Genomic DNA, 16322 nt, shown 5'->3' with positions numbered 1-16322 from the left:
ACTCTGCATTGTATCTTATTTCATTTTTAGGAGAGGAACTCAATATTGATGGTAAGAAGCAACAATTGAAGAAAGAGGAGAACAATAACACTGGAGTGACAAATGCAAAATGAGAGAGAAGAGAATTTGTCTAGTGATACCCTTAGAACCAATATCTTGGATACGACACACTCATAGAGATTTATGGTCAAGCCTTCAGAGTTGGTGTATTCACTTGCAATGCTTTGGCAACACAGTGATAATGTTTTGAAATGATAAAACAATATTTCATGTGTAAATTGTAGCCCAACAGATATTAAGTTGGAAACTCATATTGTAATACTTGATATTTTAAATAATAAAATTTATATGGTTGAAATTATTTTTATTTGCACTTCATATTATTTAGCCTTGTAATTAACATATGTAAATTTGCGTTATCATATTAGATAAACATGCGCATTGTATGACATTTTTTTTAAATTTAGTTGCAAAATCATACCAATTAATTTATGTTGATTAATAATAAACACATAAAATCAATCTAAAGCTATTAAATTAGTAGTTTATATTAATTAATTATGAACCCGAATAAAATGAATATATGACTAAATTAGTCGTTTATATTGATTATGAATGAAATTAAATGAAATGAATAGAAACTACTAAATCAGTTATTTATATAATGAATATGAAAATACAAAAAAAAGATAAATGACTACTGTAAATGATAAATATTTGATTAAAATGATGACTAAATTTTTCATATATACGACTATTAGTAGCTAATTTACAGTATCTTATAACACGACTAAAATTTAGTCATATTTCTTTGGTCATTAATTGGTTTTAAATGATGACTAAAATTTGCATATATATGATTATTAGTAGCTAATTTACAATATCTTATAACATGACCAACATTTTGGTCATATTTATTTGGTAATTAATTGGTTTTCTCGAGGATTCACATAGTAATATATTTTGTTGTATATTTGGTCATGAATTGCGACAATTAATGACTAAACCAATGAAAAATTAATGACTAAATATACTACTAGATGGTAAAATTGAGGAAACCAATTAATGACTAAGCTAAAAATGACTAAAAGTTGGTCGCGTTATAAGATACTGTAAATTAGCTACTATTGGTCACCAACTAAAAAATAGTTGTTTATATGCAAATTTTAGTTGTTTTTTAGTAACTAATTAGTCATTTTGTACTAGTGATACTATAAACGAAAAGTATATAAACCCTAAGATAAATATTATAAACACTAAAATAAACATGGTTGACCATGGTTGACAATGGTTGATTTCCATATTGAGACAATCTTTGTCAAAATGCGATGTTGGACCATGGTTGGACCATGGTTGATTTCCATATTGAGACAATCTTTGTCAAAATGTGATGTTGGACCATTAAGTCCCACCATGGAAGGGACATGCAGAACAATGCTCTTAAATTTGAGAAGATGAGAATGTCAAGAGCTAGAATCCTATCCAATCTTATATTTCTAAAGCAATGCAGAGATGAAAACCTCACTCCTAAATTCGCCAAATGCAGCCATCCTCTCAATCGTGGTCGTAACATTTCTCTTTTTAATAATCTTAGCAAAACCCTCATAAAACATGAAATTAAATTTGCCAGATTTCAGTTAATTAAAACCTCTAAAAATCTTCTGGGTTTACACCTCTTGCTGTCTTCAACTCTTAGCTCTGATCTCTGGCGAAATCTAGACGCCCTCACTTACGGCAAAGCTGAGAAATTTCTTAATTTTACTCTAGCCAATAAAACCAGAAAACTAAACTCGCTGAGAAACCTCAACCTCATTAACAATTCTGTTTATTCCCCTTTATATCACCAATTACCTTGCGCGCTTCCCAATCCTCAAATAAACAACGCTCAGATTCTTCACCCAAATTCAAACCTAGAAATAAATTCCTCCAACAGCTTAACGCAGCATGATAATGTATCCAGCAATGTGTTGGGTCTGAACCTGAACAGTAATACCTCCATCAGTAAAGCGCAGAAGCATCTTAACTCCCCTACGCAGAAGTACGCAGGTCAAGCATCCTTGCAGTGTGAAGCAGCTCAGGTTGAAAGTCTTGATCCTACGTAGGTGATTCGAGAACCAGCCTCCTCGCAGCTTGATCCGGCCTCCACGCAGCAAACACTTGAACAATCTATTGCCTCTCATACGATGGAATGTGGCCTAAGCAATCCCCCCATCAGCATCACGCAGAATCTCAACACAACTGCGCAGTCTGATGGTCAAAGAATTAAAGGAGTCTCTTGGGACAGCTACAAATGTAGCTGCCTGTAATAATTCCAGCGCCCTTTCTATTAGCTCAACTCAGCAAAATAGCGTTGCTTCTCAGGTTGCTTCCTGCAGTCTTAACAAGAACTCCTCAAACTCGCTCAACTATCTTAGCAATAAATCTATAGTAGTCAATCTTTCTCAGCTAGTGTTAGATGATAACTTAAAACTGCTCCTTGAAAAAGGTTTAAATTTTGCAGTATCCCCAGCCAAAATTCCTATATCAGATATCATAAGTAACATTGAAGTCATTATAAAAAACAATGACCAAAATACAACGGAGGAAATTAGACAAGATGTTTCCAGAATTCTTAGAAATGCCAGGCCTCCCCCCAGCAACATATCCAAAGAAGAAGCCATAGCCCTAAAAAACATCAAGAATAACAAAAACATTATAATCTTAAAAGCCGACAAAGGTAATGCCACGGTTATCATGAATAGGACTGATTATGAGCATAAAATGGAAGAACACTTAAACAATAGTGGCTGTTATAGAGTTTTGAACAAAGACCCTAGCAGCAAAATTCTTCGCCAAGTAAGTGAGAAAATTAAAAACTCCTCTCTTGATGCCTCCATTAAGAAAAGATTAATTCCTAACAATGCCATTATCCCTAGAATTTATGGAGTGCCTAAAATCCATAAATCTGGTATTCCATTAAGACCTATAGTAAACACTATAGGATCTCCCACTTACTGGTTAGCTAAATATCTAGCAAGCAAACTTAGACCTTTATCCGGTAACACTCCCTCTTACATCAAAGATTCCGCTTCCTTCATAGAATGGATCAAAAACCTAGAATTTAATGACAAGGACCTAATGGTTAGCTTTGACGTGGTGTCTCTCTACACTATGATTCCAGTAGATGAAGCATTAGAAGTCTTGAAGAAAATTACAGACCTTGAAACAGTGGAACTTATAAGCATTTGCCTTAAATCTTCATACTTCAGTTTTAAGGGAAAAATTTATGAGCAAACTCATGGTGTTGCAATGGGTTCTCCATTATCACCATTAATTGCCAATCTCTACATGGAACACTTTGAGCAAATGGCCCTCAGATCTTTCCCCTTTACCCCTGAAGAATGGAAACGATTTGTAGATGACATTTTTGCTAAATGGAGCCATGGTTTGGATAAGCTGAAGGAATTTTTATCTCATTTAAATAGCCTCTCCAAACACATAAAATTCACCATTGAGATTGAACAAGACAACCAACTCCCCTTCTTAGATGTCCTCCTTACCAAGAAAAATGGCAAGCTTAGCCACCAGGTCTTCAGAAAGCAGACACACACTGACAGGTATCTTCATGCAAACTCCCACCACCATCCAAAACAGAAAGTTGGTGTCATCAAAACCCTAACCACCAGAGCCTCCAGAATCTCTGACCCGGAACATTTAGAAGCAGAACTTGTCCATCTCCATGAAGTCTTTTTAAATAATGGCTATCAAAATCACACTATCCATAAAATAATTAAAGATTCCATAACCAATAAACAAAAAAGAAAATCTCTTGAAAACCCTAGAATCTCCTTACCCTATATTAAAGGAATCACTGATAAAATTGCCAGAGTTCTCGCTAAGCATAATATTATGGTTGCTTTCACGCCCCCTAACACCATAAAAAACATGCTTGAGTCTGCTAAAGACACAATAGACCCAAAAAATCAGAAAGGTGTTTATTCGATTCCCTGTTCTTGCGGTAAAGTTTATATAGGGGAAACAGGGAGATCCTTTGGAGTAAGATTAAAAGAACACATTAATGATATCACCAGAAATAGGTCAGATAAATCAGGTCTTGCAGAGCACGCATGTTCCTCTTCTCACTATATATGTATGGAACAATCTCAATTAATCCATAAAGAAGACCATTATTTAAAAAGAAGAATTAAAGAGGCAATAGAAATTGAGAAATCCTCCAACAATATGAATAGGGATGATGGTCTTAAGCTAAGTAGTACCTGGAAACCCTTAATAAATAAAATGAAAAAAGGTTAAACTAATCTAATTCGCCCTTATGACTGTATTTATCAATTCATAATTTATTTCATTAATTAAATAAATAAATTAATTTAATTTAATTTAATTTAATTTTGAAATTTAAAAAATTAAATATAATAAATAAAGAATATATAAAGTATAATAATAATAAAAATAAAATTAATTGAAAATTAATTAATTAATTAATACATAGCATATCACATGATTTTTATTCAACAAAAAATATTTATATATAAGTATTTTAAATAAAATTATTTATTAATTTAATTCAATTTAGAAGAATATTAAAATGAAAATATTAAAATTAATTAATTAATATATAGCATATCACATAATTTTAAATAAAAAAATATATTCATATATAAGTCTTTCAAACAATTTATTTATTAACATAATTTAATTGTGAAATCTAAAATAATAATAATAATAAAGAATAATTATTTAATTAATTAAATCATATTAATTAAAAATTAATTAATTAATCAATATATAACCTATCACATAATTTTAATAACATAAAAATATTTATATATAAGTTTTTTAAATGAAATTTATTTTTAATTCAATTTAATTTTGAAATTAAAAAAATAATAAAAAAAAATTAAATTAAAATTAAAAATTAATTAATTAATATATAACATATCTCTTAATTTTAGATAACATAATAAAATATTTATACATTTGTCTTTTAAATAAAATTCTTTTATTAATTTAATTTAATAAAGAATAATAAAGTAATTAGTTAAAAATTAATAATAAAAATAAATTAATTAAAAAATAATAATAATAATAAATTATTTAAATAGATTAAGAATTATTTAATTAATTAATTATTAAATGTAAATCAATCAAGCCGACATCATAAGCTAAAAAAGATATCTTTCTATTCTTCTATTAATAGCTTCTTAATTTTCTCGACTCTCTCTTCTCAAAATTCAGATCTCATTACCCTGATGATGGACTCACCTAGCTAGTCCGAAACGTCGGTTTCATAATTTTCTCACAGGTTTTTCCATTAATTAAAATACATGGTTAACCATGTTTGGTTTACATATCGAGACAATCTTTGTCAAAATGCGATGTTGGACCATGGTTGATTTTCATATTGAGGCAATCTTTGTCACAATGGGACATTTGACAATGGTTGACCATAGTTGGTCATGATTGATATTATAAAGGCAAGGGAATAATAAACCCAAGGGATTGATATTATAAACTGAATGGAATAATAAACCCAAGGGATTATGAACCCAAGGGAATAATATTAAATCCAATGGGACTAATATTATAAACCCAAGGTATATAAACCCTAAGTTAAATATTATAAACACTAAAATAAACATGGTAGACCATGGTTGACCATGGTTGATTTTCATATTAAGACAATCCTTGTCACAATGTGACGTTGGACCATGCTTAACCATGGTTGATTTTCATATCAAGACAATCTTTATCATAATGTGACGTTCAACCTTGGTTGACCATGATTACCATATTTGATTCTATAAAACATGGTTGACCATGGTTGACCAATATTGACCATGATTGACCATTGTTGACCATGATTATCATATTGAGACAATATTTTTCATAATGCGATGTTGGACCATGGTTGAAACAATAATTGATTTTCATATTGAGACAATCTTTGTCACATTGCAACGTTGAACCATGGTTGACCATAGTTGACCATGGTTGACCATGGTTGATTTCTATATAGAGACAATCTTTGTCACAATGTGACATAGGACCATGGTTGACCATGGTTGATTTTCATATCGTGACAATCTTTATGTTAACAAAAATATTATTAAATATTTTAAGCCCAAGGGATTGATATTGTAAACCCAAGGGAATAATAAACTCAAGGGATTAATACTAAAACCCCAAGGGATTATGAACCCAAGGGAATAATATTAAACCGAAGGGATTAATATTATAAACCTCGAGTATATGAACTAGAAGATAAATATTATAAACCATAAAATAAACATGGTTGACTAGGGTTGATTTTCATATTGAGACAATCCTTGTCACAATGCGACGTTGGACCATGATTAATTTTCATTTAAACAATCGTTGTCCCAATGTGACGTTGGAGCATGGTTGCCCATGGTTAATTTTCATATTTAGACAATCATTGTCACAATGCGACATTGGACTATGGTTGATCATGAATGATTTTATAAAACTTGGTTGACCATGGTTGATTTTCATATTGAGACAATCCTTGTCACAATGCGACGTTGGACAATGGTTGATGATGCTTGACCATGATTGATTTTCATATCGAGACAATCTTTGTCACAATTCGACGTTGGACCATGGCTGACCATGGTCCAATTTCATATTGTGAAAATCTTTGTCACAATGCGACATTTGACCATGGTTGACCATGCTTGGCTATGATTGACCATGATTGATATTATAAACCCAAGGGAATAATAAACCCAAGACCCAAGAGATTAATACTAAAACCATCTTTGTCAAAATAACCATGGTTGATTTTCGTATTGACATAATCTTTCCTGAAATGTGGTGGTGGACCATGGTTCACCATGATTGATTCTATAAAACATAGGTGAACATGGTTGAGCATGATTGTTAGTATAAACCCAAGAGATTGATACTAAACCCCAAGGGATTATGAACCCAACCGAATAATATTGAACCAAGAGGTTAATATTATAAAGCCAAGTTATATAAACCCTAAGATAAATATAACACTAATTAATCTATGAAAAATTAAAGAAATAATTGAAATTAACCCTAGAAAAACATTAAGAATAAATTAATTTTGTATATATAGAGTAGGGTGGCATTGTTAAACAACTCATTATAATAAGATGGATATTAAGATGGACAAATAAAATCTAATAAATAATTGATTAAATTAATTACGAATGAATTAATGTGTTTATTTTAGTTAGTTCATTCCATTTAACATTAATATTTGCAGTTTTCCTAAGGCCATCAACTGATTTCCAATAATATCTGTAACTCTGAAAAGTTATTAATGTGCCTTTTGTGTTTTCGTCAATAAATTTGATATACTAATTTCTAACCGTCGTAGAGAACAATATATCAAAAAATATATATTAATTATTTAATAATAATGATAATAATTAATTATTATTAATAACAATATTATTTAAATAAATAATATTTTATTAATTATTTTTTTAATAATTAATTAATTACTAATAAATTATTTAATTAATTTACGATATTTAAATATTTTATATAAAACTTTATATACATTGTTAAAATAATTACAACATTCTAACAACATATATATCTACCTATTAAGTTTCTAAAATGGTAATTTACGAAAAATTGAAAAGACTTATGTAAATTTTTCATTAAAAAGAACAAGGACAATGACCAGCGGCAATATTAGAGGGCGGGTCAACATTGGAAAGGAAATAACAAATATCTGCCTCTTTATTTCTGTCGCAACAATTAAAACAGAATTAGTCATACACAACGACACGACGGATAATGGTTAGGCCTCTATCCTAACTAAATGTTTCAACTAAAACTCGATCATTAAATGTTTGAACTAAAACTCGATCCAAAGGTTTAGACATATATCACTTCATTATTTTAAGTATATAGAATTTATATACACATATTTTGTTTAATTTTAAATGAGTATGTGATGTGAGTTTGTAAATCCCATTCAAGTTAGGTTTTGGAACGACAAAGTAAATGGATGGCAATTATTTATTTTTTATTTTTTTAAGAGTATAATTAATAATATTAATGAATTTTTTGAAATCTAAATTTCAAGGTTTAGATATTTTAAACATAATTGATTTTTATTAAACATAAAATCTATATGATATAGAGGAAATTTGAAAAATTATTACTTAAATTTCTATTTTTAAAAAATAATAAATTTTTATAATAATCATAATAATTAGTTTTGATGGTTCCCCGGATGCGGGTGATGAGGTGGAGGGCATGGAGCCACACGCCGGGAGGCCGACGCCACTTGCCGCGCGAAGGGAGCCACGTGATGGAGGGGACGGAAGCTTAAATAACATAAGCCTCTGCCCAAGAAGTCTTAATGACCATTAATGCTGGTTGCAGGGGAGAGTGTAGAGCATTCATGGCGCTCAGGTGCCGAGGGAAGGAGGAGGAGTTTAAGAATGAAGTGGGAATGTGGCAGAGACATTCTGGGCAAGTTCAGGTTCTGCGGAAGAGTGGGAACATTCTCTGTGCTTGGGCGCTTCTGGAGATTTGGTTTTGGGTTTGTAGTGTGGACAGCTTCTCTGCTCCCATGGCGAGAACCAGAGAGAGGCAGCCATGTCGAAGGGGACCTGGACGTGGGGCACCTTCTCGCTCCCCAGCAATGGCAGAAAGGCAGCATCAGTGTTGCTGCTGTTGCAGTCTTCGTCGGGCAGGAATTCCCCATTTGCAAGTTTCTCAATTCCTGGACACAGAGGATCCGCATGAGAAATCGCCAAGGCAGACTGAGAGCCCAGCATTTGGCTCTGCAGTATTCAAGTTGGGCAATTTCAATGCCCACGTTTCCATCCTCTTTGTCAGAGATGAAACGATGGACCTTGAAGGGGCAGATAAGCATGAATTGCCCTCAGAGAACCAGAGGGACCAAAACAAGGTTCAGGGGGAAGAAACAAAAGGCAAGGAGCCTCTCCAGAACATGGCGCAGGAGGCGTCATCCTCCAAAGCGGCAGCGGACGAGGACCTGGACTTTCCCTTTGGCTTCGGGTATCCAATTGTGGAGATGGACCCGGCTGACCTGGACGACCTGGACGACTTGGGGCCAGGCGCATAACTGCATCACTCGCTTGCCGTTCAGGTCAGATTTTGTTGTTTGGTCTCTTGGTCTCTGTCGCTTGGTCTCTGTCTGGTTGGTTGCTCATGTTTGTTTTGATCAATGTCTCTTTGTTTGGGTCGAGCGGGCATGCTCTGGTTTATTACGTAATCTTGTTAAGGTGCAGGGTCGCCCCTGCGTGGGTAAGGTCTTCCGGGTCTTCGCCCCTGCGTGGGTGGTGGTTTTTGAGTTTCTGCCCCTGCGTGGGTATGGTTTTGGGTCTCTACCCCAGCGTGGGTATTGTTTTTGCATCTCAACCCCTGCGTGGGCTATGTCTCTGATTAATCTCGGGTTTTTCTGGAGGAGGATATTGGCACTCAGAGCTCAAAGCAAGCCACAGTTGGCTACATTGTCTCAGTGCCATAGCTGGACTGAAAACGTGCTACACTGTTTGTAATTTCTCCTTGTATATAATATAATTTCTTAGAGTAGTTTTATCGATAAAAAAAATAAAATAATTAGTTTTGATGGTTAGTTTAATTTGTTGCTAGGTAAATTCTCTTTGACACTTTTAAGATTAAGCTTCAATAATAAGGTAATAGGAAGTGATCTTTTCGAGTGGGTTTGCCTCAATATTTCTTGAAAAAGAAAAAATTAATGAATTTATAAATAAAATAATTTGACAAATGATGAAGATGATGATGATTTGTGTCTATTAAAATTTATATGGTTTATTGGACCTTAAAAGGTAAAAAATAAAACGAATTTTTTTATCATTTTATTTTTATGTTCAAAAGGAAGTAAGAAAATGTTGGTAATGTGAGAGATATATTAAAAATTAAAAAACATGTGAGTATAAGATGAACAATTCAAGAGCTTTTCATCTTCAATCCTCTTAATACCTCACATGATGTTGAATGGTTATTCTATGTGCTTAAAATTATTATTAGTACATCTATGGGTATGCATACATTGAGGGATTTGATCCCTCTCTCTGCATCTTAGATCTAAAATTAAGATGGACCTACTATATATATATATATAGTCATAAAAATATCTCTATATTCCATACGAGGAACCTATAAGTTCTTAGAGGGATTGCTTAGACAATAAGGCTTGAAGCTATTACAAGACACACTTGTTTTAAGGTCAACAAGTCACATGAACCAAGGTGGGGAGGAGAACAATGAGTTGATATGGCAATATTTACTTAAAGAGAATATTAAATAGAACATTAAAATATTTTATTTCTAACTAATATATTTTTTAATTAATATGTTTTTAAATGGGGAAAGCCAAATCCATTTTCAATACAAAGGAATTATATATTGAAATATTTTTATTTATAATTCACAATAAAAAAATGTTATGTTTTTTTCCTGCATTCTATCTATTAATTCTTTATATATAAATTTGATATAGAAATATTTTATCTATAATATACATTTAGATATATATATTTTGTTATTAATACTTTTAAATTTCACACGTTAACTTTATATTGGAAACAAAAAACTCATGTATTATCGAACCTTTCAATCCAATAAATCAAAATTTTCATTTAAATATATATTTTTGTTATTAATACTTTCAAATATCATAAGTTAGTTTTATATTGAAAACAAAAAGAATTACGTAACTTTCTACTCTTCCATTATCAAACCTTTCAATCCAATAAATAAAAATTTTCATATTGAAATAATAATTCGATAAAAAAATAAATATTAATTAAAATAACATGAGAAGAAAGGTAAAAGAAACCTATTAAATGCTAAAGATTATAAAAAATATAATAATATAATGTAAAAAAAAATAGAACTATCCATAAATATAATGTCTTTCATTGTTGTCCATGGCATAAAGTAAAGAGAAGAGTTTAAATTAATATTGGCACTCTTTTAAGTTATCTATCATGGTGAGCATGGAGTTTGTGCCTTCTATGAAAAGAGAAAACGTCACTAGAAGCAACATTATTAGTTATTACTGAGCTAAAATTAGTTTGAAACAAACAAATTTGTGGATATCAAGATGATTTCTCATGGCATAAAGTAAAGTGAAGAGTTTAAATTAATATTGGCACTCTTTTAAGCTATCTATCATGGTGAAGCATGGAGTTGTGCCCTCTGTGAAAAGAGAAAACATCACTAGAAGCAACATTATTGGTTATTACTTAGCTAAAATTAGTTTGAAACAAACAAATTTGTGGATATCAAGATGATTTATAATACCCATAGATGATTTCTCATCATTGTAGGCCGTGACATTTTAAATTCTTCACTTTACCATTTTCTCTTTTATTTCTTTTTAATTAGTTTTTGCTTTCTATTTCATATTTATTTTCAATATAAGAAAAATGATATCAGATGATTTAAGATATGTGTGCTACATTATCATTATTACATTTTTTAAAATTATTTTATTATACTAATTTTCTCAAAAGTTGATGTTTTAATGTTCAAAAATAAAAAGTATGTCACTTTTATTTAGAAATTAAATGAAAATTATACTTCTCATTTGCATACTAAATTGATGAATTATATATTACATATTAGATATATTTCATTTCAATCTCATTGAAATTTAGTCTTTAATCCCACTTTATTTCCTTTGATGTTACAATTAATTTTTTTTATCAAACTGAAATTTTGTTACCATTGTACTTAATTTACTAACAATTAGATTTATTTTTCCATTAGAGTAAACCTAAAGTTTAACATCATTTATCTTTATTTCAAATTAAGCAAATCATTTTTTAGCAAATAAGTTTATTTAAAGCTAAGTTGAATAAAAACATGCTAACATGGGTAAAAGTGCCCAAACTATTAATTAGTAAATAAAATCCCAACAACATACTAAATGACAAAAAAACTTATACAAAATTATATTTCGTGCTAATGTGGATGCATGTTATAGTATTCATTTTATGTTAAACAATTATAAATGTCTGCGTCTATTAGGGAAGAGATCAATAACTAATAGATCAATACCTACATCATGGAATTAGAGAGAATTAAGATTGTTAATTGGTGATCTCCCCTGTGATGTACCAACTTCATATAACAAATGCTTTATTCGTTTGTCACGTGTTTCTTACCCATAAATTCACATTTTCAGAAAAACAAACCATTTTAATTAGGAGTCAAACCATTTTAAGCAAGTATATATAATAAGATGCCATATAAACTACTAAGATGCCATATATACCGAGATAAGTTTGCATGGATTTATTTGTGTCTTATAAGAACTCAATTAATCTGAACATCAGTTAACGTGAAATGATGTTTCATGAAGAAACCAATACCATATAAATGATGTTGATCAGAAATTAGAGATATCAGTTTTGCCATCTCCTCTCGCCCAAGAGGGCTCGCTAGGTACCAATATAGAGCTCAAATTAGAACAAAAAAGGGGACAAAGGAACGAGAATAATAAAAAATAATAATGGTAGCGTTAGTATGCATACCCAAGATGTAAATTAGTTTGGTGTACCGATGCGTTTTCCAGTGCTGAAGTGAAAGAATTTCCTCTAATTCCCAACTGCCACACAAGTATCAGCTTATATATAGATCCTTGAACAGAGAATTATAATCGTCAGAATAACATTTCCGAGTTTCAGGAAAACTGGTACCTTGGATTCGAGTTTCTTATTCTCCTCGGCCAAACAGATTACCTATTACAGCAATGACCAAGACAGAAACTTTCAGTTCTCTGGATAATAGCTCATTATATTATTATTGTGAAATACTAGCAAAAGGGACTAGAAGATTTCATGGTTCTCATAAATGTTCGTTCCATGGTTTAGTGCTCAGAAGGGAAGGCAAAGCTGTAGTAGCAATCATGATCCGGTGGCCTATTTGCACTAGTTATATCAAGTTTAAGAGCTTTAGATCTTTAAAGCGTTATTTCTGTCCCGATGCCTCTTAATAAGAATCATTAGGTGTAAAGTAGTTGTTATGTGGTTTAGAATGCATTAAGTTTTGGGTTACAATTGTATGGGAGGTGATGAGAATGAAATTCACTACTATTCCATCCATTTATAAAGGTAAAAAGGATTCTAAATAAAATATTATTTAGTCTTTTTTTTAATTGAGTTTCTTTCAAATTATAGGTTTATATATGTATAGCAATTTGTATATGATTCTCACATGCGCTTCCCCTGTGGCTTGAGGAGCTGTGATCTAGAGCTTATAAAGTGTCAGAGTTATCTGGGGATCACATCCGGTTTGGGTCAACTTTCAAAGTTATTCGGGCATCGCACCCAGCCTGGGCTACCAACCCTTCGATGACTCGATGTTTTAGCATGTCTCATCCTAATACAAGGTACAACCGCCCCTGGTGAAGGTTGATCTTGGGTCACCTTGGTGACGAGACCCATCCTTAAACAATTCTACTAGTGAGGCTTGACGAGTTTAAATTAAATTTTATTAAAAGTGTTGTTAAGAGAAAAATTGTCACAAAGCCACAACATATTAAAACAAATCATTTTTCAATACAACATATTTAAACAAACCATTTTTCAATCCAAAATTAAAAGTAATGATCATTAATACTCAAACAATATTAAAAATCAAATAAAATTTTATCAATTTTTTTTATAAAATCCAATTATATTAAAGAATAAAATTATGTATTTATATTAACAATAATTATTAAATATTAACCATAATTATGAAATAACATTAAAAATAATGCTCTCCCGATCGGGATGAGAGAGGGCATCCTAATACAAGGTACAACCCCCTGGTGAAGGTTGATCTTGGGTCACCTTGGTGATGAGACCCATCCTTAAACAATTCTACTAGTGAGACTTGACGAGTTTAAATTAAATTTTATTAAAAGTGTTCTTAAGAGAAAAATTGTCACAAAGCCACACCATATTAAAACAAATCATTTTTCAATACAACATATTTAAACAAACCCTTCTTCAATCCAACATTAAAAATAATGATCATTAATACTCTAAAACAATATTAAAAATCAAATAAAATTTTACCCATTTTTTTTATAAAATCCAATTATATTAGAAAATAAAATTATGTATTTATATTAACAATAATTATTAAATATTAACCATAATTATGAAATAACATTAAAAATAGTGCTCTTCCGATCGGGATGAGAGAGGGTGTTAGAGGCAACAGGTTTCTAAAACATGTGAGGACTCGCTCTTCAACATTAGCAGAGTATGTGGAAAAGACAAAACACCACATATACATTGAAGATGCTTGAGTCATTGCTAAGATAAATCATTTCCATCACCATAAGTTTAGGGAAGCTATAGAGATTGAAAGGAGGCCAAACAATCTGAATAGATACGTTGGCTCGGAAAATTAGCAATTGTTGGATCCCTGCCATTTCTTCTTTTATATATATATTTTTTTTAATTTTAATTATTTATTTGTATTTTTATCTTAACCATTAATAAACGATTAATTATTTTATTATTATTGATTTGGTTAGTTAACTAATTAATTAATTTATTATTATTATTTTAAGTTTTACCATTTATTATTTTTATTTATTTTTAAGTTTTTGGAACTAAATGTTTTGATTATTTAAGTTTGAACCAAATATTATTTTTATTTTATTATATTATTATATTGGTTTTATTAATTGTTTTATTGTTTTGATTATTTAGGTTTGACAAAGATATTATATTTATTTTTATTTTTAGATATTCATTCATTAAAATTTCCTTTTTTTATTAATTATTTTCGTTAATTCAATATTAACAATTATATTCTAACAATTATTTTTTATATTAAAATATTATTTATTTAGTCAAATCTAACTGTTATATTATAACAACTAATTTTTTTTATCTTCATCTATTTAACTTGATGCCAAGATCTTGTTCTTTATCGAAAGTTTTCTTACTTTTCATAATATGATCACAAAAGCCTAAATTCAATAATTTCAAAATTGTTTAGTACTCAACCTTCTTTATTGTTTTGAAAGTAGTCTTTCCTGCTTCATTTACAAAACATATAACAACAACAATGATACAATAGCACTAGGAAATTCCTTTTTGTTTGTGATGCATCCTTTTGGATGTTGGCAATCATTGTTGAGTGGAGGGCATGTACATAATTCTATCTATTGCAATAGTTCACTCCAATGTAATTCCTTTGATGTTACAATAATTCGTTGCAATATTATTTTTTTTATAATTTCAATTTCAATTCTGGCTAAGATTTCATGAAGTGGAAGAGAACATCTTCATGGATCCAAACATTGAGTACATGTTGTTGCCTAAGGACATCAACCATGTATAGTGTAGTGATGTCTTCCAAGAATGTCCCCATCAACATGGATGTGATGATCTTCGGTGGTCCCTTCTTTTCAAGGTAGATGTAAAAATGTAAAAGTAAAAAATGTAAGCATGTTTGAAACTAATTGTTACATAAATAACATCCCATTGTACTTGTGTAATATAGAGGTGTGCATTTCAAGAAAAAGTTAATTGAATGGAAAGTTGTATTAGGGGATACATACCCTCCAAGAGCAAATGAAGTAGCACAATGTGCATAAGCATATTATTACAAGTAATCCCTACTATTAAACCAATAACAATATCAATCCCATTAAAGTATTTGTATTATACCTACGACATTTGTAAATGCATTAGGATTTATTTGCATCCCAAACCTTCTATTTTAGGTTTGCTAGATAGAGTTTTCCACATAAAGAGTGGTCAAGCCAAAGCAAGAGAGCTCAACCTCCGAGTGTCTCATTCTCTTTAGAGGTATTTGTTGAAGGGTCCCTTAACTAAATTATCAATTAGATTTTTCCTCCATGGAAACCTACCTTGTTTTTTGATCACTCCACATGCTTAGATGCTTGATTAGATAATGTAAAGGGCGCTAAAATGATAAATCGAATCTTAAAGAATGAGCTTCCAGCTATAAAACCAATAGTTCAACCTCATCTAGAGTTGTACAAGCTTCAATGTGAAACAACATCTTTGGAGACATCGACATGCTAATAAGTCCATAGGCCTCATCCATGTAGTTGAGATACCTATTTTTTTACAGTTGATGTTGGATCAACTTCGATAGCCATTGTTATTAGGTACAAACATTTGCATCTCGATTGATTCAAAACCTTAGTTTCCACTTGAAATATTTTTTTTGCATGAGAAGAATTGTTGATGAGAACTTCAATCTTTCTCACTACATCTTCCTCTTGAACCTACAAATAAAATGCTTATGCATTTTCTCCTAGCAACAACATCTCTTTGATA

Source organism: Pinus tabuliformis, chromosome J, assembly GCF_031772625.1.
Source record: "Pinus tabuliformis cultivar Carrire ecotype Pingquan chromosome J, CPIR1, whole genome shotgun sequence".
Lineage (NCBI taxonomy): Eukaryota > Viridiplantae > Streptophyta > Pinopsida > Pinales > Pinaceae > Pinus > Pinus tabuliformis.
This window is presented reverse-complemented; position numbering follows the sequence as displayed.